At 38.5% G+C, this 24,548-nt stretch overlaps 1 long non-coding RNA gene across 1 annotated transcript; it reads right to left on the reverse strand.

Annotated features, from left to right (window-relative positions):
• Window positions 1-600: 600 nt before the first annotated feature.
• On the reverse strand, window positions 601-24,361 carry LOC144246647 (uncharacterized). The gene is made up of 2 exons (XR_013340314.2): window positions 23,128-24,361; window positions 601-16,467 (listed from the first exon to the last, which is right to left on the reverse strand). It is a non-coding gene; the product is annotated as an uncharacterized LOC144246647 (long non-coding RNA).
• Between the last annotated feature and the right edge of the window lie 187 nt (window positions 24,362-24,548).

A 24,548-nucleotide genomic window follows, 5' to 3' on the forward strand; every position in this document is an offset into this window, starting at 1 on the left:
GTATGGTGACCAGTGTCAGTATTTATGTCATGTTTTTGCAGAGAAGGGACCAGCCCAGCTGTGTCTCTGGTAGTACAAGATGTGCTTTGGTGCTGTCTGCTTGAAACTTCTCGGGTAGGTCATGAGTAAGGATGGGGTGGGAGCAAATTAGAAGGGTAAATTCAATGACCAGGATGTAGTTTGGACCATCTAACCTTCAGTATCATAACAAAACACAGGTACCCAGGGACCTGTGGGCATCGAGGTGTTTGCAATGGCATAGAATATATTTTAAAACTCTTATTTATGTTCAAATCCTCATTATCTTCTCTGGAAATGGTTATGCCTTGCTATTCTGGGCAGCTCCTCCCCAGGGCTCATCCTAAACCACTGACCAGGCAGAAACACCATCCTTGTCACCCTGTGGCCACTCTCACCTCAGGGAAGTCCCTCCCCTGGGAGTGACAGTGTTTGCACACACACCTTTCTCATGTAGAACACAGCAGGGGATTGGAACCAGGTGGTCCTTAAGGTCCTTTCCAACCCAAGGTATTCCAGGATTCTGAGATTCTCTGATTCTATAAACTTTCGAAGAACACATTTCCATGTATAGCCTGACTGTAGTGCCAATAAGTCATTTATTTTCTATACTATCATCATAATTCATAAAAATTCTCTCCCTCCTGAGGGAACATTTTATCATCTGATAAGGGGCAACAGCAAGCCAAAAATATAAGGCCTTCACTAAATGATAAATACAGGATGACATAAGCTATAAAACATAAAAGAATGAGCGTGTGTAATACATGCCAAGGATGGCTGAGGATCAATTTAAACTAAACGTTTTCTGTTAACATGAGAATTTTTGTAAACTGGAGAAAATGAGAGGCAAGAAAAGAAGGATTTATGGAGCAATGTGTGGGAGGCATGTGGTGCTAAAACAGCTACGGCTGGAGCATGTTTGTTCTACTGTCTCAGGAGTAGTTTGTCCCATCCTCACTCTTCCTGGCAAGCTTCCTGATGCCTTTTGTTGGACACATTTGAAAGCTGAGGTTGGATGTATCCGTGTTTCCTTGTTTGGGTGAACTCAGAAGTGGAAAGCGTTATTCAGTGAGTTAAGCATCCACCTGACACAGCCTCCCCGACGAAATCTGTCGACTCACATCCGTTTCTGGGGCTCACGTCAGTGCTTTGCTGGAGTTGTTTTCCATGTCCCTTTCCCGTGGGATGCTCACCTTGTGGTGCTGGTGTGGCGGCCCCGCTGTTACTCACAGGGCTGAGCAATACCTTGTGTCTGAGCCCACGAGGAGCCTTGTGCTGCTCATCCAGGGGAGGTACAACCCGGCCATTTAGCGCTCAGGATTTTCCAGCGAATTCATCACCACTCTTTGAGGCTTGCAGTCCACTCCCACCTCCAAATAAAATCCATTTTCTGATCCATGACCTCATTCCGTATATAATATTTCAGCCCAGCTGCGCGATTGGGTCCCGCGTTTGCACAACTCTGATTTCCCTGCCAGCTCAGCGCCAATTCTTGCTCAATTTTGGTTTATTATTATATTTTTTATTTGGGCCCATCACTTCTTTGGCTACCTACATGGACACAGTGAGGCATATCATGAAGGCACAGCCCTGGAGCCAGGAGAAGCAATCACACGACCTTCACGAGGCCAATTCTCCAAAGCTTCCCAGCGGGGAGCACAGATCACCAATCATTGCAGGTCTGTTTATGAGCTAGGAGAGCTTTCCAACTCTGAGAAACTTGCTGAGTTTATTTCAGGTATGCACTTTTCCAGGCCCATAAACATTTAGTTTTTAATCTGCCGCATCAGAGGAGAAAGTGAAAATAGTTGTAAACAGAGAGCAGGGCTTGAACCCCCCCATGTCCCCTTTTAAGTGAGCACATGGGCACATGTAGAGCGAGCAGTTCTTAGATATATAGCCCACCTAGGTAAAGCACTTTCAAATGTACTTCATTTATTTATTCTAGGCCCTTTTTTTGGCCCAAAATAATCAAAAATTGCTGTCTCTAGTTTCATTGTGCCCTTTTGAAATTGTCCAGATTTTGCGCTAAGAGTCTAAAGCCACAGCAAAGGAGCAGGCCAAGAGGAAAAGCTTTTGAAGAGTTCCCACAGCTGTGAAAACACGGGCCTCGGGCTGTGTGTAGAGTTACTTCAAACAGCTGCTTCAGGTGACTAAACACCTTGAGTCTCATTCATCAAGTGTTGTTTATACTGGCTGACAGACCAGACTTGGAGAATTAACTCCGAGAAAAAAAGATGTACTACATACCAAGTATGGGAAAGGAACCCAGTTCCCTAAATAAGAAAGGGAGGAGGAGGATGGGGGGAGAACAGGGGGAGGGAAGAGTCCCTTTAAAATAAAACAGATGAGGGCTAATTTTATTTCATGTTAATAGGCCTTTTGATGCCCTTTGCATGTTTAAAATCAGAGGTGAAGGAGTATTGATGGTTTGCCACTTCGTAATCATGCAAATAAAAGCAATTGGAGTGATCCCTGTGCCTTGACAAGAAGCTCAGCTAACCTGGTGTAAAATCTCACTGGCTAATTAGGAGCCTTGAATAACCTATTAAAATAAGACTCTTTTTCTCAACTATCCTCAACAGAGAATATCAGGGGAAAAAAAAATGCCCAGTGCTGCCACCCCCCTGCTCCCATTTAGCATCAGATTGTGCAGATTCCACCCGTAGTTTTGGTACAGGACTTATCACTCAGCTTGAGATAATATTCTTTCATCTCATATCCATATGAGAAGGTGACATGATAAGATATTTGCAATCGTGTAACTGCTTTGCATGGATCAAAAGAGGAATGAAAGAAAATGACATGAGTCAGTGTCAAGTGAAGTGCTACTAGTTAAGTAAGCTTTAAATATTGAAGGGGATTTTTAATATTTCCTTTTAATCTCGAAATCTGTCACTTGGTGATTCTTTATAACACTGGAGTTGTTACTAACAACATTTTCCATGGTTTCATTCAATCCAAATGCAAAAACCCACCCCATCTCAGTCATGGCAAATGTTGTAATTTCTACTGGCAATTTCTCACTCACAACCCAGGCAGATTTCAAAGAAAAGGAGATGTTTTTCAGGCGCTGGGATACTGTTGGGATCCTGATGTTTGAACACTGGCAGTAGAACATAGACCAACAGTGAGATTTCAGTGTTTTTCTCGTTGTTTTTCCTTAACAAGCAGTCAGACTGCAAGGGTGAATGTGCTTTCAGAGACAAAAATAGCGTTCAGAGGAAGAATTTAGAATCACAGAAAATTATTTTGAAAGAAGATTGTTTCGGAGGCTGTTTCCCTGACAAACTTGGTAAATAGTTTGGCAGATCCTGAAACTGTTGGATTTGCATATGCATATAGAGGGGCTGAAGAAAAATACCAGGTGGTTTTCTTCTCAGAGCTTTGGAATAACACAAAGTTGATGGCAGTAGATTTACATTTTTTTCTTTGGGAAAAAAAAAAAAAAAAAAAAAAGGCAAAACCCAAACCAATTACTCTGAAGAACAGGATTGAAGAATAGCAGGTTTGAAACTGTATGTGAGAAGTATAGATGAACCAGTTTCTTTCTTTATTTAGGGTGAGTTATGTCCTTGACTGAGAAGGATCTCCCCATTGGTTTTTGTCTTGGATGAGAGAGACAATCCTAATTGGATTAAAACCCCCTAAGTAATCCAGTGCATATCCAAAATAAGAAGATCAAATGACTGAAATAATATCTTATTCTTTTCACTCCTGAAACAGTGATATCACTGGAAAGGATTAAAAATTAAGTTGTTTATGTCCCTGGCTGACATGATTTGGGACTCTTTCCCATGTCATTAATAACACAGTAATATTGGCCTTGTGGCTGATATCTACGTCAGGCAAAAATTTAGGGATGCTACATTAGGGAACTGAAAAAACCTGGAAAACTGCAAGATATGTTCAGTAGCAGAGTTAGGGGATGCTGCAGTGGTGATTTGGGAAGGACATGGATTGGAAAAAGTGGTGTACTTCAAACCAGGCAGCTGGAGGTGCTCAAGGTTGGTTGGAGACCTCAATAATGAAGGAGTTGAGCCCCAGACCTTTCCAAACTGAGGAGAGTTTGGTGTCTCAGTGTCCCCTCTCTGCCATGGTGGCACTTTGTGCCTCGCATGAGGGGCTCCATGCTGGCCACGGGTATTTAGCCACAACTGCAGCTTAAATCACCAAGATTAATGTATAACTGTGGTCATACACAGACTACATCAGCTGAATATTGGTTCTCTTTGCAAGGCTCTGGGGGGAGATAAAATAGATTTGTAACGTTTGTTTTCAATAAATTACTTTTTTGAGTCCAAACAAAATATTATTTTATTCTGTTTTGCTCATAATTTTGGACTGGGCAGCTACTTTTAGCTTGGAGAGGGCGAATTCTGGTGGATTTGGACATTAAAACACGGTGGGCTCACAACTTTTAATCAAAGCAGGCGCCGGGTCTGTTTGGGGCACAGAGCCCTGCGTGTGGCCGTGCCGTCCCAACCTCCTCGCTGCCCTGTGGTGTTGGTGGATGCCATAAAACCCCTCTGTGAGCTGGAGAAGCTGGGATTGCCAGGCTGGGGAAGGAGGGTGGATCACCCAGGTGTCACTGTTTTAGGAGGTGAGTGCCTCTCTCTCCCCATCCTTGCCATCAGCGCCGCGCGCTCTGCCAGGCTTCGAGTGCCGCCACCCCGGCTCTTCATCCGGACGGGGCTGCCAGGAGCCACTTACACTCCTGTCCCTTGCTGGGACTTGAACACTCTCCAGGTCCCTTGATTTCTCCCCCCTCCTCCTCCTCCTTCTCCCAGGCTGATTTTTTTTTTTTTTTTTTTTTTTTTTTTTTTTTGGATAACACAAAGTTTGTTTGTTTCTGTAAAACTGAAATTTCCCTGAAAAAGCGGAAGCGCCTTCCAGGCTTGCAAGTATTTCGTTTGCTCCGTTTTATTGTTGTGGCTTTTCTATGAATCTGAGCCATGACATCTACCTAAAAAATAGAGAATAATCTGCCCACTGGAGTGAAATTGAAAGAATCTGATGATAATAAGGATTACTATTAGTTACAACTGTGTAAATGTGGTATTTTATAGAGTGTAGCTCCACATTTTGCAAGGGAGCTGAGAAATGTTCAGATCTCTCCTCTGTGGACAGCTCAGAGGACAATTAAAAGGTAACAATAATCTGAAAGATGGTGAATAGTTACTCTGGGGGTATAAACAATCCCTTCTCATTTATTAGGATCACAAGAGTCCTGGTGTCAGTTTAGAGCAGCTCAGATCACCTTCAGTGAGATGTTTGCCACATTTCCTTAGGCTGAGCTTGATCTACTGGTTAAACAAAGAAAACACAATAATAAATTATCCAGAATTTACCTGTGCTCACCAGAGACTGCTTAAAGCTTGCACAGCTTGTTATTTTTTTCACGTAATTTCCAATTTATTTTGTACTTTACAAGTTTGTTTTGGCTGGGATTGAAATTTAATTTGTTCTTCAAAGGAACATAACAATAGAAGTACAAAGAGGAAGCTTTTGTTCTCTCCCTAGGAGTTCTGAAAGGTAATAATTATGAAATGATAAGATTCTAAATGAAAATGTCACTTGCAAAGGTTGAGGTTGAAAACAGCACAGACCTATGTAAAGCGAGAAAAGTCACATTTGATTCATGAACATAAATACAACCAGAATGATTTAATTTTAAATCATCTGATGATTTATCATATAAATATTTTACAATTTTGAAAGGAAATTCTTCAAAGCACGGATTTCTGCAAGAACACAATGCAGCTTTGCAAAAACAGCACTCCTGTATTATTAATAATAATAGTAATAGTAGAAAGATTAATAAAATATCATAAAAGTAGACTAGAGGAATAGTTATTTGTATAAATTCCGACAACTGCTATTCAACAATACCCTGAATCAGATGTAGGAGCAAAGTTTTATATTGTCTCTGCTCTGTGTTGTTACAGTGATCAGCATATCAATGGCTCTGTCTCTGCCCTACTCAACCAATGTTTAAAACAAATATATTCCTCCAAATTTAGCTTTATGCACTGCATTTCCTTACTTATTTAAACCCTTCTACTTTCTGCTCCCTGCTACTTTCTGCCTGTCTTTCCTCCTGTTTATGTTTATGTGTGGGCATGCATGTTGATTTTCAGAAAATTTGTTTTTACATACACATTACCTGCCTCCTTCTGTACATCTTAGGCAAACTCTGCTTGAGCAAAATATATTTTGGAGGTTTACCCCTGAATTATATATGTTGGGTTTTCCTTCAAAACTCAGGAATACATTTTACAATTAAAACGTTTGTTCGGCATTGGAGTTTATGTCTGAGTGTTGTTGCTGCCTAAAATAATGACCTGATAATGCTCATGGTAAAATTCTCTTTCTCACAGTGATGTAGAGCTCCCACACAGGTAAATATTGGAAAAGTTTTCCAAAGAGGGGATGCTGGTGGGGGTTGTGAAATCAGATACAAAGGAGGGTCTGCATTTCCTTGCTGACAGAAACGGCTCGGCACTGATTGCTATCTCCATCTCATTTCAATTTTCCCTTTGAAGAGATCAGACATTATTTTCAGCTCCTTCTTAGTTGTTTTACTTCCTCTGAAGTCTTGGTATAACTGGTGACCCAGCTTCCTTCCCAATGTTCCTTTCTTTTGGCTGATGCATTTATTTTGTTACCTTGATGTCGTGCTATCAGTGAGGCTGGAGGAACTTGGTCTTGCACGAAAAGATTTTTTTTTTAGTCCCCAAATGTTAGGTGATGATTTGTAGCACACAAATACAGTTTTTGTTTCTAGCCTGGTTAGATAAGCTTGTGTAGAATAACCTATCTATTAAAAAAATCCCAGTGGGTGATTAATTAATTACATCTGAACCCATATCTTGTGCATAAAGATGCTTTTAAAAATTAAGTGTTGATAAAGAATTGTGAGTAAAACTGTGGTGCAACTCCATTTTTTCCCAACATTTGTCCAGTGCTATCTTGGTAGATGGTACAAGTATGGAAAAGTTTTCTTGCAATCCTTCTTGAATGGAATCAGCTTTTATTCTGTTCTTTTTTCTTTCTTGTACTGAAGGAACACAGAGTTTCAGTGAAGCTGCAAGTACTGTATGACTGTTTTATTTGGAAAAAGGAATTTTATCAAACTGTCTGCGTGGTGGGTGATGATTAATTTCAAATTTCAAGCATGGCATATGGTATAATTCTTACTTGAAATGAACAAAAGCACTTGCAATTACCTGAACCAGATCTGGCTCCCGTATTTTCAGGCAACTTTGCCAAAACAAACAAAAAAGGCAACACAGGTATTCATTTGAACAATCAAATAAAAAAATGTTCCAACAACATTTGTACTCCTTGCATTCACTTTTAAAATGTTATTAAAAAAGAAGTATCATATGATTTTGTGATTATTAAAAAAAATAATATTGTTTAAATATAAATGTGGTGGAAGATGTTCTCAGAAGCTATTTTAAGAGCATATGCTAATTAGAAGGATAATTTTGTATAAGTTGTATTGGATACCAACATTTCAAAGACCTTACAGTTTTCACTTACAAAATTTCAAGTTTGCAAAGTACTGAAATATTTTGTTCTGTCACTGTGTGATAGCAAATCCAGTAGACCTTCTATGAACTGCCTATAAATGACTGGATGGTGGGTGGAGAAATTGGGGCGTGTAGTTAATATTCACATTTCATTTTGCTTTCTCTCTCAACTTTTTAAAAACATTTTTCTCATGGCAATAATGGGCTTTCTAACTTTGCTGTCATAAAATGGACAATTTCTTGCAGAATACAGGTGAAAATTTAGACAACATTTAAACCTCTTGTTCCTAACATTGACATTAGCAAGATCTTTGTTGATTAAAATAGTGGTATTTATGGGGCATTACTCTTATTCCAAGTTTGAGTTTAAAAATTCAAGAGAAAAGCTGCCTAATTTATATAATTACTCTTATTTGTGTTGTATGTACTTTAGATCCTTATTAATATTGGTTAACAGCAGGTAAACAATCATTAAATGCTCAAAACAAATTTTATGGTTCATTTGCATATCTTTCCATTCTTACTTCTTTCTGAAATTAAGGGTAATGGTAGAGGATTATAAATACAGTTTTCTCTTGCAATTTGAGATGTAGAACCTAAAAAAATACCCGCAAGGCTATTTGATGGTTCAGGACAATAACCATGATCATGTGAAGAAAGACTTTAGAGTGGACCAAAGTTCTTAGTGAACTTTTTACCTATTTTGTAAAATATAATAAAAATCTAGAAACCTGCTGTAGGTCAGCAGAAGAATTTCTTATTGACCCCACTGAAAGTTATGGAAGGGGAAGTTTTTCTGTGACTGTAGGAAATTTTTGCTGTAAGCAAAACAATGACCTCGCATTCAGACACGGTCATGTTAAATCCCAAGTATTTGGCACGTTTAAATATTTCAATGAGCATGTTTTTACATCTGAAGAGTAAATAAATATGGGGCAAAAATAAACCTTACTTTAAAAAAAAAGATGCTAAAGCAAACATATAGGTATTGCATTTTTATGTTGGTCTTAAAACAAGCCCAAGGCATTCTCCCACACTTTTTTTCCCGACATTATCTCCACCTGTAATAATAAAACATGTCTTCTGATTACTGTGCTTTCCATTATCTCATGTCTGTACCTAATTTATTTGCTACCCAGCCTTACTTTCCCAGTGCTAAAGGGATTTTTCTCTTCTGGTAATGCAGTATCAGGTTGTGAGACATGGACATGCCCCTAGCCCCCCAAAATTTTCTTGTCTTGCTGAAAATAAGCAAGTAAAGTAGTAAAGTAAGTAGTAAAGTAAGTAGTAAAATATTTCAGAGCAGGATGTGTCCCAAACTAGAAAATGGAACTACATTTAAATGATGCTGTTTTAATTTCTTATAAAGAGTAAGATAAGGTTGCTACTTTAGAAACTGTGAAATTGTAAAAACCCAAGGAGTACAATGAGTTTTAATGCTCTTCAAAATATAATACCCTCACAATGATTTATAAAATATTACTGCATTAGAATGCAGATGTGGTCGTAGTTTTAACATGTGTGTTCTCAAAGTTATTGGGAGTGTTTATGCTCCAACAGTTAAACTAATATACAGATGTCTAAAAAAATCAGAATATTTGACCATTCATTTAAGACTATTGATTAAATTAGGAGAAACTTTCCACAATCCATTTTCCAGGTGTGGAAAATTGATAAATCCATTTTTTATGCTTTGTGACTTTCTTATATGTGTGTATTCATTGTAAAGATTAAAAGTAGTTTCATTTTTGGGGTTTTTTTTAGGTAAAAAACTCTCTGCAGGTCTTGTTTTAAGACCTTGGTGGTGTTACAGCCAGATGAAATAGTCATCCTTTGATGTCCATGTCAACGGGAGCCTTTCCATTGTTTTCCATGGGTATTGAAAGAGGCACAGTGTGCTCTGCTGTGATCCCAAACCCGTGTGATTAGCAGGACAGAGGAGATTGTGTGTGTGAGTGAGTGATTTATGCGCCGCTTGTTTCTGTTGTCCACAGAACATGGGCTTGCTACAAGATGAACTCTGATTTCAGGAAATTACCCACATTGTCAGCAAATTTGCTTGTCCTTCTTTAACATTATGAACAGCCCATTTTTCATGTTTTAGAAATATTTTAATGCTGGACTTTGATATATTATTACCACATGGTCATATCACAATAAACTTTCCACTGCACACAGACAGGCTTGAGGATTCCTAAAAAAAATAGTATCAAAGGAGCAATGCCCTTGGGTCCCTGCAGAGATCCAAAGGAAAAGATCTCCCTAGAGCTGGCTCAGTTTTACTTTTCCCATAGATAATCACAGTGCACAGGAGTCAGAGGTTCCAGTCTCAAATTTACCCTGAGAATAAGGAATTTTGAGAAAAGTGGTGTGCAGGATGGGTAGGAAGAAAGTTTGAAAGGAAAAAGTGCCAATCTGCATAAGGCTGGTAAAACAAAAACACCATCAAAAGGTCAAAATTGGTGATGTGACTTTATCTATAACAAGAAATAATGACATCAAGGGGAATTTTGGGTAAGGGAAAGGTATGTAAGTCCCTAATTTCTGCATGAAACACACTATGCTGTGTTTTGTGGGATATTTTGATTATCTGGTGGGAAATTATGAACCTCTCCTGGAGAAGATGGCAGGAGTTTATAGTCTCCCTTCTCAAGAGGAATGGGAATTTACCTTTCCTAAAAGTCTTGTTCCAGCAGACAGAAGTAAAGGAAGAACTGATTAAGATCCCCCAAGAGTGGTAAGAGTTAATCCCTAGAGTTGAAGGCCAAATGTGTGATTTGGGAAACACAATTTGTTTCTGGATGAGATTTTTCCCCTCTCAAATTCTGTATAAATAAAAGAACAGAGGTTCTCTGAGCTGATTTGTGTCTGCACTGAGGGCAGGGTCGAGTTAAGAGCTGAGATAGCTGAGGAAGGGGTTTTGTTTTCCATTATTAGCTACAGGAAAGGCCAGAATGTCCATTTGAACTTGAGTCTGTATCCCATCAAAGTATCGGCCTGAGGACCTAAAAGCAAACAAACAAATAATAAAAAAAAGGCCATTATTTTTTATCAAGCTTGAAATTTCTCTCTTTGAGGCTGGTCAAGTGCTGGAAGAGGAGTCCAGTGGGAATCTTAGGAAAGATTATCCTTGGAGGTGTTCCAAGGAGGCCCTGGGCTCTGAGATTGGTCTTTTTGTGAGTGGGTGTTGGGTCTAGATGTATTAGATAAATTACCCTGTGATTCCCTGAAAAACTGAACCAGGCCAAACCAGACATAAGGAAGTGAAGTTTGTCTTGGTCTTCCATAGAATTTATTGACTTAAAGTATGTATTTGGGAAGGAAAATAGTCGTCAAATTAATTTTCCCTTGCAACTTGATATTTTTTGATATATGAGACACAAATATTCCTCATCTGATTTTGATAAGAGACAGGTTTAGCAATTTAAAATTGTATTGGTTAGAAGTATTTTAGTGTTAAATATTATATAGTTATAAAGTAAAATATTAAAGTATTAGAGCACTTTGGTTTCTGCTTGGGCTCTTTAGAAACACTCTGAAATATTGAAGAGCAACAGAGAACCAGTGAGTCAAACGAAATCAATGCAATATATTGAAATAATGAGAATATCTCTAGAATCAAGGAGGATCCCAGTATCTCCCATAGCCTGCAGTCTGGAAGTCTGCAAATTCTGGCACTGGCAATTCCCTTCCACAGCATCCAGCTCTTCCCATTTGGAATTCTGCATTTCCTTCAATGAAAGGCATTTCTTTCTTTGGGGCTCTACATCTTTTTCTTCAGACCAGTTTCAAACGTCACCAAATTTTCTGCCCTGGGTTCACTGTCCAAGAAGGCAGAAAGAATCTCTTTTCTAATTTTGTAAAAGATGGAGTCTTAATCCCTTGACTTTGAGTGATGAGGTTAAAGAAGTAGCTCATGGGGTTTTTTTTGTTTTGGTTTTTTTTTTTTGGGTTTTTTTTTTTTTTTTTATGAAGTGAAGGATAAAGGGACCTTTCTTTTTATGTTCCTCTAATTCTTTATACAAGTGTGAGCTTCCACTTCCACATTTAAGATTGCTCCTGGAAACTAATTTCAAGGGTTATACTTACATGAAAACCTGTACCTAGAATTATTTTTACCTCTTTTTTTTCTCTGTAACTTCCCACATCTTGATTTTTCATTCAGGAAAACGGAGGGATCATTTTGGCAATTATTATTTTCTCGTAATGATAAAACCTCATCCACAACATCTTTACATCTCATGTGTAACAGTGATAAACTGAAATGAGCTCATTGCAATAATAATTTTTGTTCTGATTTGCATGTACTCCTTTTTTTGTTGTTGTTGATATGAAGCAAGTTTGCTCTACAATGACCAAACAGTCTCACCTTTCCCTGTGTACATTGTGAGACACAATATTTGCTTTGAAACCTGTGACAGATAAATCTCTATGGAATTCAAGGGTGAGTGACATTACTGCCACAGAGCTACAGCCTGGGTGAGGTCACCATACAGCAAGTGAGAAGAAAAATAGATATTTAAAGTCATCCAAACAGAACAGATCTGTTCTTCTGACTTGATGTAATTTCTGTTTGCAAATGGACGTTGCATCAAAGTAAAAGCTCATAAAATCATGGAATCATGGAATGGTTTGGGTTGGAAGGCACCTTAAAGCTCATCCCATTCCAACCCCTGCCAAGGGCAGGGACATCTTCCACTGTTCCAGGGTGCTCCAAGCCCTGTCCAACCTGGCCTTGGACACTTCCAGAGATTCAGAAGCAGCCACAGTTTCTCTGGGCACCCTGTGCCAGGGCTCCCCACCCTCACAGGGAGGAATTCCTTCCCAATATCCCATTGGGTGAAGCAATTTCCCCTCAATCTTTCACTCCATGCCATTGCCCAAAGTCCTTCTCCAGCTCTTTTGGAACCTCTTTAGGTACTATTTCTTGTGGTGTTCTGGGTTTTTTTTCCTCCACCTTGTAAATTGAATTTCTTCTGATTTCTTTGCTCCTCTGGTTCTGTTTCTTGTTAGCAAAACTGAAGTAAAATCAGCCTTCCTATGCAACTGGAAAAAAACTGTGTTGAGTTTGGTTGTCAAACAGGGGAAGGTTCAAGAGTTTTGAGCCTGTTGTTTTATTTGAATCAATCAAAATCCAGAATTCCAATAGGCGCAATTTGTTATATGGCATAAATGGGATCATTATTGTCCTGTCTTCTCCCAGGGAGCCATCCTGCTGCTTTCTGCAAGCAAGGGTGACTTTGGCAGAGGTTTTAAACCCTCTTCTTAATAATTCCCCCCTTGAACATTTATTGCAGGTTTGGTAGTCTACCTTTATTTTCATTTAACTGCATTTACCACCTACCCACTATTTAAAAGATCTAAATCTGCCTGTGGATTCCAGAGTTGTTGATCCTGCTGGATGGATTACCCAGTGAAAAAAGTGGTTTTGGCTGTGTGGGTTCACAGATCCATTTCCCCAACATCAGGAGCACCACCCATTGACAGCAGGCCTCATCAACAAGTACAGTCAGGAAACGGCCAGGAATGTCAAATATTTATCCCTTTTAAAAAATTTAATATGTTCTCCTGGGGCCTGATTACAGAATTTTTTAATGCTTACAAATTTCTTCAGTGCAACAGTACTAGTTTGTTTCCAAGGAAACAAATGTACTTATACTGCACTGCACACATTCTTAATCATTAAATTCTATAATCTCCCTGCCTCGTTCTTTCTTTTCCTCTCTCTCTCCCTCTCTCTTTGAATGGGTAACTTCTAAAAATTGTTTGCTTTTCTTTTTTTTGAGTGGAGTCCCCAGATACTCTTTAACTGCAGGTAAATTTTCAAATATGTTCTCAACAAAGCATTGTTTCACATTACTGAAAAAAAATCCCAAACCCCTTAATTGTTGAGAGCTTTTATGAAATCATCTTAATCAAGATAAATATGTATCCTTTATTCTTCTGCTATTTAATGTGCAAATTTATTTTTCTGAAGCGGATCTTCAGTGTGGTTTGATGTGAAATGTCTGGGTAGGAGTGATATTTAAAAATCAATCTTAAATGTATATTTTTTTAATTCAGGCTCTGCAGACTATGTATGTTTATGCAACACTGTTTCTGTAAGGGAAAAAAGTGTGTGAGCTTATATGGTACTTTACAAATATACAATTTATGTATAAGATGCCAGCTTTGAATTTGTCATTCAGAATATACTAAATATTAACTGAGGACTAATAGGAGCTCACTGGAGGGACGACACATTTTTAAAGTGACATCTTAGCATTCAAACCATTCATATTCTTCAATGTGAATGTAATTTTTATCTAAATGATTTCAGAGGAAAATTGATTCATTTGACTATAGTGCTCCTAAGACCAGTGGGAAGCTCATCATCTTAATATTGAATCTGTAAATCCTTTCCACTAGGGATGATTAACAGCTTTGTCAAGTGTTTATTTTACTTTAAAAAGAATATGTAATTTCCTGGCATAACTGAGACAGATTTCACTCCATTTCTTCCTTTGCATGTCACATTCATGCTGTAGGTTAGCATGATCGAGCCTACCTCTATTAGACTTCTATTTTGAGCAGTAAAAGGATAGCCTAATAAGTTTTCATAGTTTAATGAGCAGACATCAGTTTGCCCTGTGATTCATTTATACTTGATAAATAAAAACCCCTCAGCAGTCCTGATAAGAGGTAATAACAGGGACTTACTTCCAGATGGCACTTTTGCAGTGCTGCACGTGTGGTCTGAGCTGCCCATGGATAGAAACCCCACGTTCGAGCAGCCATGTGCTGCTCCCAGCACTGGGAATCCAAGGCAGACCCTTCTTGGTGGCAGGACAAGGACAGGCCACCAAGCTGAGATTTAACTGGGCAACCAGCAGCCCAAGGACAGAATTTTCCTCATTCCTGCTACAAGGGAGAATAAATTGTATTGGTAAAGCTTTACAGGAATTTCTTGATACAGCGTTTTTTCACTCCTTTTGTTATGGAGCACCTTCTTCAGCATTGAGGTTGTGGCCAAACCTCATCTATTTCCTTGGTCTTCCTTGCTTATTTGCATTGGAGCACACCAAAAACATTCATTTAATGTATTTTTTTGGTCTACCTTTAATGTAGACAAATCTTAAAATATTTTATATTCATCATAATAAAAAAGAAGGTCTATCAAATACTTGAAAACTAATAAAATGCAATAGATTTTGATTAAAAAGAGCTTAGAAAAAGTGGGGCTGTGTGGAAGAGTTTAGCTGTGCAGGGACATTTCCATGTGCAGGGACATTTCCATGCTCAGCTTTGTATGTGAAATCCAGGGCGGGAATATTCCCAAGGGGAATGGGAAAGACAATGTTCTTGGTGCCTTAGTTGGAATATCTGATCACCTACAGATTCTTCATCACTGTGCCAGGCAATAAAAGGTTATGGAATCATGAACATCCCCACCCAAAAGCCAATACATTATGTTCACACTCTTGTCATGTCCTATGTATAATTATTTAAGGCACCAAACCCCAACATCTCCACCAAATCTGTCAGAATTCAAGAAGTGTTACGTCAATGCTATCAGGCACAGGGTGGAATTTTTGGGGAGTCCTGTGCAGGGCCAAGAGTTGATCTTGATGATCTGTGTTGAACCCTTCCAACTCAGCACATTCTATGATTCTCTGATTCTGTGATTATCTTTTATTGGGTATTTAATTTGTAACCTTTCCCTTCTTTGACTGTCCCTATGAAATACATGAGGTTTGGCCACAACCTCAATGCTGAAGAAGACACTCAGTAAAAAAAGGAGTGAGAAAATGGTGTATCACAAGATTCCTATAAAGCTTTACAAATCTGAATTATTCTCACTTGTAGCAGGAAGGGGAAAATTCTGTCCTTGAGCTGCTGGTTGTCCAGCTAAATCTCAGCTTTTTTGTAGAGTTGTGGTGAGAAGTGTAAATGAAAAGTTTAGCCAGTAATGAGCTCTGTATGGTTTGGACCTTCTTGTGCAGACTGGCAAAGTAACAGATTTCAGGGGAGAAAAAAAAAAAGTTTGCTAAAAGCCTTACTTTCTCTTCCAATATGAGATTAATTACAGCCAAAGCGATCAGGGAATGCTCCTGCTTTAGGAATAAATGTTGTGAGGGTGATTGCCTTCAGAACAGGAGTGACACAAATCTATTCTGCCTCTGAAACGGTACCATCAAGTATTGTTTTGTTTGGGTGTTTCTGCAGAAAGTGCTCCGTGCTCTTTTCTCTCCAATTTCCTGCTCAAAGTCTAAAATAGAAATTGCAGATTAGAAAATCCTTTGAGAATGGGGTTCAGCAAGTGAAACTGCTTGAAGGTAAGTTTCATACTAGTTTGACTGAATTTAATGAGCCATTGTTAGGAACCAAGCAAGCAAGTATTCTAGTGAGGCAGGAGGTATACACAAGCTGTCTTTTCAAGAAACCATTGTAAATCTGGTAACAAAGAGAGCCTGACTTCCTCCTTGAATTACCATGTTGACAAAAAAGTCTACTGCATGCACTGATAGCAAATGAGATACGTTCTGCTGGTAAAGAAAATTAGACCTTAAATTTAACTCTCTAAAGCCTAGCATCTAGGGCAAGGGAAAAGGCAGAGTCATGCTGAAAATCAAGCTGTTGCTTCAGCACAGGCTGTGTGTAACTCCTTGTTCTGAGACAGAACATTTTGTGCAACTTTGCTCTATGATTAACAAATGTATTTTAACAGAGAGTAAAAAGCATGGGGAGAGTGGGGGGAAAAAAAAATAAACCGACATAGCAAGCTGTGTCTTTAACCAGTAGGGATTAAAGAATTCACTTTGTTACCTGGGAGGCATCAAGGTGAAGGTCTCTGGTTCTGAGGGGCTGTGCTCACTCAGTGCTTGCTAACCTTGGGCTGGCTGCTTGGAACGTGTGTCTTTGCTGTAGCCTGAAAAGGGTTTTTTAATATTTAAAGTTATTAGTTTATAGTATCCATGTAATTTCTTCAGCCAAAGGGCTTTAATTTCTTTGATGTGCATCTCTGTTCCAGCTGGTACTCCTACCACTCCTGCTGTCTCTTAGCCCTAAGTAAGGTTTCTCTCTTTGTTAAAGCTGGTGCCACTGATTTATCTTCAGCTCTGAGAAGGGCTTTTATCCATTTTAAAAGTGATGCTGCTGAGACAGCTTTCCCTTGCCCTGAGAAGATGATTTTTTAATTCATATTTGGTGGTTGGTTGGTGGGTTATTTTTTTTTTCCTCTTTTTTTTTCCTTTCCTTTAAAAAGTATTTTTACATAGAGGTGTATTTCTCTCAGGTTGCCTGTGGGGTCTCGTTCTATGCTGTGTTTCTTCTCAGAAAAAATTTTTTTGGGAAAAAAGCAAATTTCCCTTCTTTTTGGGAACTGTCCCCACCCCACTGGGGGCTACAGACAATATTGCCCTAAATAGGATCTCGGTTGTGGTGTGGAAGACTTTTCCTCTTTCAGGGTCCTTTATCAAGGGAAATCATCCTGGACTTTCCCCCTTAAACTATTCAAACTATTTTTCTTCCCTACATGTGCTGGAGTCAAGAATGTCCTTGTGAATCAGGCTCATAATTTGTTATTTAAAGCAAATACATAGAGTTTATACACTTGTGGCTTCCTGGACTGGCCTTCCTAGGTTGTTTTTCCATTTTATTGGTTATCAACTCTTCTGTACCCCATAGTGCAGATTTTTTTTTAATATATTTAAAATTAAAATTATGGGAATTATCTTTATACAGATTACTAAAGACAGCTTTTGAAGTCATCTTGTCTTCCTTGGTTACTTGGGTTCAAGCACACCAAAAATATTTATTTAATGTATTTTTTGTCTACCTTTAACGTAGACAAATCTTAAAATGTTTTATATTCATCTTAATAAAAAAAAATCTATGAAATACCTGAAAACTAATGAAATGCAATAGATATAGATTAAAAAGAATTTATAAAAAGATTGCTGATAACCCTAAAAACCAGAAACAGACTCTGAATATGTAGCTGCTGGCCAGGAGACTTCAGAGAGACTGTACACTAAAGAAAAGAGTATTTTTTTCACAGGATCCTGATATACCTTCAGCAATTGACAATCTCCTGTGGAAAAAAAAAGCTTATTTACTGTTAAAAGTAGCAAGTCATTCCATCAAAGACAAAATTATCTTGTAACTTGGTGCAACCAAAGGCCCTGCTGCCATCTACGTGCTGAGAAATCTTCAGCCTTTTAACAGTTTTCTCTTTTGGAGTCAGTCAGAATTATGAACGATCTGGGGTCTCTTACATTGCCTGCAGATGAGACAAAATGCTGTTATGGAGGCCAGCAAATAAAGCTTTACACTAATCAAATGCTCTGCTGAATAAAATATGAGCATGTTATTTTGCATAATAAATAGCAAGCCAAAATAGAAATTGAACAGTGGCACTAATAAATAAATAAGATCATCTCAAGCTGGTTTTCAGGAGCAAAAACTTCAAACTGCATCCATTTTGGATGGGTGTGTGTGCATTAGTGGGGACAAGCAGAGGTGAAATGGTGGCATATATTGTTTTTTTCTCTACCTTTTTTTGTCTCATTCTCTGTTTGGATCATTAATCCAGCAGGAATGAGTAAAGAAACCCTTCTTACCATGGAAGTGGAGTTGGATGATTTTTAAGTTCCCTTCCAACACAATATCTGTATTTCTTTTCTTGCCTTGCAAAGCCAAAGCCTTGCAGTTGGTTTCTGCTTTCTGGAAAGAAAAAAGATCCTCTTTTCACTGAGAAAAGCAGTTTTAATATTTCATTTTAGGTGGCTGGGAGTCTCTGTCTGCAGGCAGGTCAGGGAAGTTGCTGCTGTGCTCCTTGGGCACGTCTCTGCTCTTTGGAGAAGTTTTCTCCCCATCAGGAAACATAAGAAAAGGGGAAATATTTTGCTTTTGATATGCGTTGACTTTCAGTGAAATAAGAGGCTTTCAAAGAAAAACAAACCTATTGCCATAGAGTAGTTCTGTTATGAAGAGGAACCAAAAACCCAGACAAAGCATTTTTAACGAGTTCTGCTGTAGTTTTTAATTAACATCTCCTTCATTCCCTCCCTAAACTCAGAATACATGAAGATGTTTGAGCAGCCCAGTGTCAAACTGAACTTTAAATTTAAACCAAAACCCTGTGGGACAGGGAGGATCTGTGGTACCCCTTCCATAAATCACGAGAAAAATCGAAACAAAGCCAAACAGGAATTATTTTTTAAATTTTTTTGAGGAAATCATGTGTCACCTGTCACCACTGGTGACACTGCAACCAAAGCAGTAACAAAAATCTGAAGAGGTCAGCAAATTTTCAGTTACCTCATTTCCTCTTCTCCTTTTACTTTTTTTTTTTAATGTATTTTTTCCTTGCTTTTTAATCACAAGAGAGTTTGGGGGTTTTTGGTTTGTTTGGGGTTTTTTTTGTTTTGTTTTGTTTTATCTTTTTTTTTTGTTTGTTTTGGTTTGTTTTTTTTTTTTCCTTTGTTTTGTTTCTTTTTATTCTTAGGAACGAATATCAGGAAACTGCTCTGCCTTTGCTGTTTGGTTTCAGTTTTCATTCTGAGGTGGCAGGGCTGGGGCCAGGCAGGGATGTTTCCAGTGAGGTGCCAGGGCTGGGAGTTCCTCATGCAGCATTTGAGTCGCCAGGGATGGAGGCAGCAAAGCAAGAAAGAAAGGATCTGTCTCAGCAATGTGCTGCACTTAGCCCTTCCCAAGTTTCTTCTCAAAAAATTAAGCTTATTTATACCCACAAGACATATAAATCCATTATGGAGGCATTACATTTTCTTTATTTTTTTTCCTTCACACAAAACCAGACAAGACCATTTTCTGTTATTTCTCAATCTATCTCAAGTTGGGCCAACTTTTTTTTTTTTTCCTAAACCTATATCAAATACTTTCAAATTACAGCTTTAAATTTTCACCTCTGATGCCCATAATAACCATCTTTTCCTCTTCTTCATGAGGCTCACTGCTTCCTAATCTTTTATTAAAAAAAAAAAAAAAAAAACAGCTCATATTTTGTACTTTTTTCTCTCATTTCCTCCTGATGTCACAAGTTTAATCTTGAGAACTGCTCTCCCAATTTAGCTCATTAATGCCCATCTGCTGTTCAGGGGAGCACCCTCACCCATCCTGCTCTCAGTGCCTTGGATATCTACAGAAAATTTCAGATCCCATTTCCCCAGGTGTGTGACTTGATGCTTAGAATCCATAATGCCCCAAGCATTGCATTTTCCATAAATAAATAAACATATCTATTTATTTCCACAAATATATATCTATATATGTAATTTCAACTTTCCTACACTCTATGCAGAGTAGCCCAGTGACTCTTTTGCTGTTTAATACTTGATTTTTTTGAGAAATCATTGTGAGAACCCAAAATTCAGACTCGAACCCCTCAAGTGATATTTAGGTGTTTAAATCTTTCCTGAACCTGCTCCTTTTTCTGTAAATTAGGGAGAAAGTTCCCCAAAATGGGAAATATTAATGAAAATTAATTACTCATTCTCATAACAACCTTTTTCTGAAACTGAGGTTCATTTTTCCACAAATTGTTAATCCTAAATGACTACACTGATAAAAAATATTACTTATTTGCAGGCAGTTTGTTAATAGAAAACAAGATCCCTATTTATCCTGGAATTTATTCTCGATTGATAACTCAAGTGTGTCTTTTTTGTCTCTTTGACCTCTAGATATGCTAAAAAAGAATAGCAAATAAATCCTATTAAATTAAAGGATTCATATTCACATTCCTGCTGTCTACTGAATGTATTTTCCCTGAAAAGTCCTTGGCTTGCTTATTGGTGTTGGATAACATCACATTTTATTAAAGATCTGTGAAGTGTTTCCTAAGATGTTACACAGAGTATTTTATTTATTATTTTTTAGACATTTAAGTTTTACAAAATCTTCTTGGCTTTGCATAGGTGATAACAGGAAAAAGGAATAATGAGACAAAACCTCTTCTTTTGGGCTTTTTAATTGAGAAATAAATTATTTCATGTCTTCTCATTAGTTATTCCCATGGCTTCTGATGACAAGGTGCCAACTTTCACACTTTAAGCAGGTTAATTAACCAAGTAGTAATGAAATTGGGTGATACCTGTGTGTTGGTGAGCCACAGCTCCTAATAATGTGCTTTAATGTCTCTGAAAGGATATTTTCAGCTCCAGCTCTTCTCAGCACTGCATAAATAAATGCTTCCCAGCTAACAGGCAAACTCATTTTAAAGTTGCACTTTGGTCACCATTATTATGCTCCTTGAAGTAGATGTTGATATTTCTGCCCTTTTTGAGACTATAAAGGGGCACCAAGAAAGGTGGAAGACCTCAAATGTTGTGTTTATTTTCCTCCTATCCACTGGCCACATGTGTTAAATATTTTAATGCTGTTTCTTTCCCCTAGAAATGATAAAATTAGGTTTAAAAATTGATGTTTAAAGGTTTTCTAGGATAAAATTGTTGTAGGAATGTGAGCAAGTAGCAGGGACCAAGGTTAACAGAGTACCACATGTGCACGAGGAAGGAAACACATTTGGAAAAGATAAGGAAAAAAAACCAGAAACACAACAAAAATTGAATTTTGAGCTTTCCAAGAGCAAGTCTCATTAGTTGTGTGATTTATCTAATTTAAGACATATCTTTTAAAGAATCCCAAGGAGTATCCTTAGCTGGAAGAGTTGCTAATAAGCAGTTGTGTTGGAAGGGATGTAAAGAAATGCTTGAGCTTAATTTTTCTGCTTGAAATATTCAGACACAAGTGGTACAATTATTTTTTTTTTCATGGCAAACAAATTATTACCCAAGTTTTGTGTTCCTTCTTGCTGGCGATCTGCTCACACAGCAATTCTGATTTCTAGGAAAGTATTTGTTATTTCTAAATATTTACTGGATGGTTTATGCAAACAAGTGTTGGCCTCATTCAAGCACTGATCATTTTTACCAGTCGTTGTTTATAACACACAATTTGTCATCAAAATCACATGGGCATTGTCTCCATTCTCTTACTGGACATATGACTGCTTAAAAAATGAGGAATAACAATGCTGGCAAGTGAATGAAGAAAAACGAAGTCTTTCCTCATATGAATTTTTTCAACAAATAAACATTTAGGCCAAACTTAAAAGGTCTTGCAAATATTTGTCTGAATAAACCAGCCAGGGCCCATCTGAACACTCGCTGAGAGCAAATAACACGACCCAACAGCAAACAGCAAAGCAAATTTCCCAGCCTTGTTTGTAAAAGTAATCTTCAGCAAGTATTTTGGATTGTTTGACCACATACACCCTGGTGTTTACTCACAGAGGCTGCTGAGCTTGAAGGCATCTTCCTAGGCAAAACAGGTGAAATATGAACTGAATTCATATGGTATTATGCTATTTTTAAATTATTTTTGAAAAATAAATAGCCCTTTTTTTATATATTAAACACTGAGATTCTTTTTGTAATAGAAAGTTTAAGGAAAATTCTGTTGACTGATGAAGAACTTTGCTGTGTAAAATGCCAGTAGTTTTATTTGTTTGCTCTAGTAGTGAAAACTCTTCTAATAATGATTTTCTCCGTGTTTTATTTGTTTGTTTGGGTGAGGATTGGTTGTGTTCCTGCTTTTAAGCAGTGGGATCATCAGTTGGGAGCAATTTTCTTCCCTGGGACAGAGTTTAGTGCTGCTGGAAGTACTGGGAAGTCAGCAAGTAATTAATAAATTCAGTGAGTAAATGGTGGCTTATCCAACACAACCCGAATTTAAGATCTCAGGACGAGGTGGTCTGAGAAGATTAAACTCCACTTGGCTGGGATGTGTTGAATAATGATTGAACACCCAGAGCATCTCAGCCCTGCATCTCCCACTCTTTTTATTTTACACATCACAATTACCAGCCATGATCTTCATTCATGACTTATTGTGGGCGACAGGCCATAATCCTCATTCATGACCAGCTAGAACAGAAAAAAAACCCAAAAAACCAACAAAAAGCCAACCCACCACACAAAACAAAAGCCCTTCACGGTACTTAGAGAGAACATGACATTATGCAGAGTTTCCCTCATTCTGAGAGCAGTACAGATACAACAAATGCCACAGCAGAGATGCTTTTAAAGCATCTGTTTAAAAAAAGAAAAAAATTTAAAAATGCAGCTTCCCTAAGTTGTTGTGGGGAAGAGAAAAAAGCAGGGTGGAATTGCAAACATGTATATCATTACTGCAACTGCATTCCATTTATTTTCCTTTTGCAAAATAAATTACATAAATGGGGTTTGTATTGTTAGCTATTCTTCATTCAGAGATTGGGATAATTAGGTTTCAAATACGGTGATGTTTTAAAACACATTTAATTTAGTAAAATTGGTAAGGAAGCTACAGCAATTAAAAATAAAGGACAAAAGTTTCTTCTGCCTTCCTGGGTAATTTGGGGTGAATTTAGACTATGGCATTAGAAGTACAAAAGGTAACTAAAAATGCCATTAAATGAAATGTTCCCAGTCCAAGCAATTTCCTTCTTAACAGAAAGTAAAATGCAAACAGAGATTACTAAAACCCTGCTGTGTTTAATTTAAGTGTATGTAAGCCTTTTACTCACAGTTATTTTGTCTGGAGATAATCATGTAGATCCTCAGTGGTCAGAGCTGTGAAGCGTGTGTTGTCAAAAGTTGCTCACTCTTTGATTCCCCCTCGCTTCTGTCAGCCATGGTTCACATCATGCAAGCTCAGCTCATTCATCTTCTGACAGGGTGGGATTCTCCCATTCCTGTCTCCATCAATTTGTTCCTGTCGCCTCTGGATTGCTCGCAGAAATGCCGAAAAAGTGTGCGAGCTGGGTGTAAATTATCATTATTTCTCTGGCTAACTGCAGGGATGGAGCACATCAGCAACAGGCAGGGTTGTTAAACCAGAGGGAAAACTCAGAATCTTCTGTAGGTTCATTATTCTGCAGAAATAAAAGGGCTGGAGAGGCAGTGGATACAGAGCCGTGCACTGATTCTGGAGAGGTTTGGTTCGTGCTTCCGAGAGGGAATTCTGTGCAGCCAGAGATCAGGGGCTGCACAGAATTCCTGCTGCTCTCTCGGGCAGGGGGGTCAGTGAGGATTTTGCCCCACAAAAAGAGGTGCTGTGTGGGGAGTTTCTTTTGGCACAGAGATTTTTGTGTTGGTGCTTTATATTGGTACCTTATATCTGGTCTGGATGTGCTCTAGGAGAGGTGAAGTGAGGAGATTTTTTGTTACCAAAGTCTTGATTCATGACAGTTTTCACTCTGTAGACAGTTGCTTCTGCTTCCATAGGGACCAGAAACTGCATTCACCACTAAGGCAGTGGAAGCAGAGTGGATGTAAAACATTTTGCACTTGCCAGCCGTGGAGTGTGGAATATTCACAGCAGCCACCAGCTGGGAATGAGCCAAAAGCTGTGATGCAGACAAGGCTGAGGTGCTCCTCAACTGGCAAAGGCAAAACTCCAACATCCCAGGATTCAGACCAAGCAGAATGAGACTGGGAGGTTCAACAGCAGCCAGGCTGCCAGCACATTCCAGCCTGAGACCTTGGGTGCCACCTCAGAGCCACCAGCTGCTTTGGTTTGCTCTGCCCTGCTCGTGTCGTCCTTCATTTTCAGCTCATGCTGTAACTGTACATAAATTTTTCTAGGCAGAAAATGTAGCATTTTTAAGACTTCAGCTCCTGTGAGTTGGCAATGAAAAGACCAAGAGCACCAGGTTATGGTCAAGTGAGGCGTTCTCCAAAAAATGCGTCTCCTGAAATCATGGATCCCAGTTTGGGTTGGAAGGGACCATAAAGCCCATCTTGTTTGTGTACCTGCCATGGGCAGGGACACCTTCCACTACCCCCTACAAGATCCATCCAGCCTGTCTTGAACACTTCCAAGCAGCAGCTTCTCTGGGCTTTGGAACCTTCAGAGTGAAGAACTTCTCCCTAACATCAAATCCAAATCTCTCCTCTTTTAGTTTAAAATCATCCTCAACCTTGAGCTATCATTGTCTGCCTTAAG

This window comes from Lonchura striata, chromosome 7 (genome assembly GCF_050655825.1).
Source record: "Lonchura striata isolate lonStrDom1 chromosome 7, ASM5065582v1, whole genome shotgun sequence".
Lineage (NCBI taxonomy): Eukaryota > Metazoa > Chordata > Aves > Passeriformes > Estrildidae > Lonchura > Lonchura striata.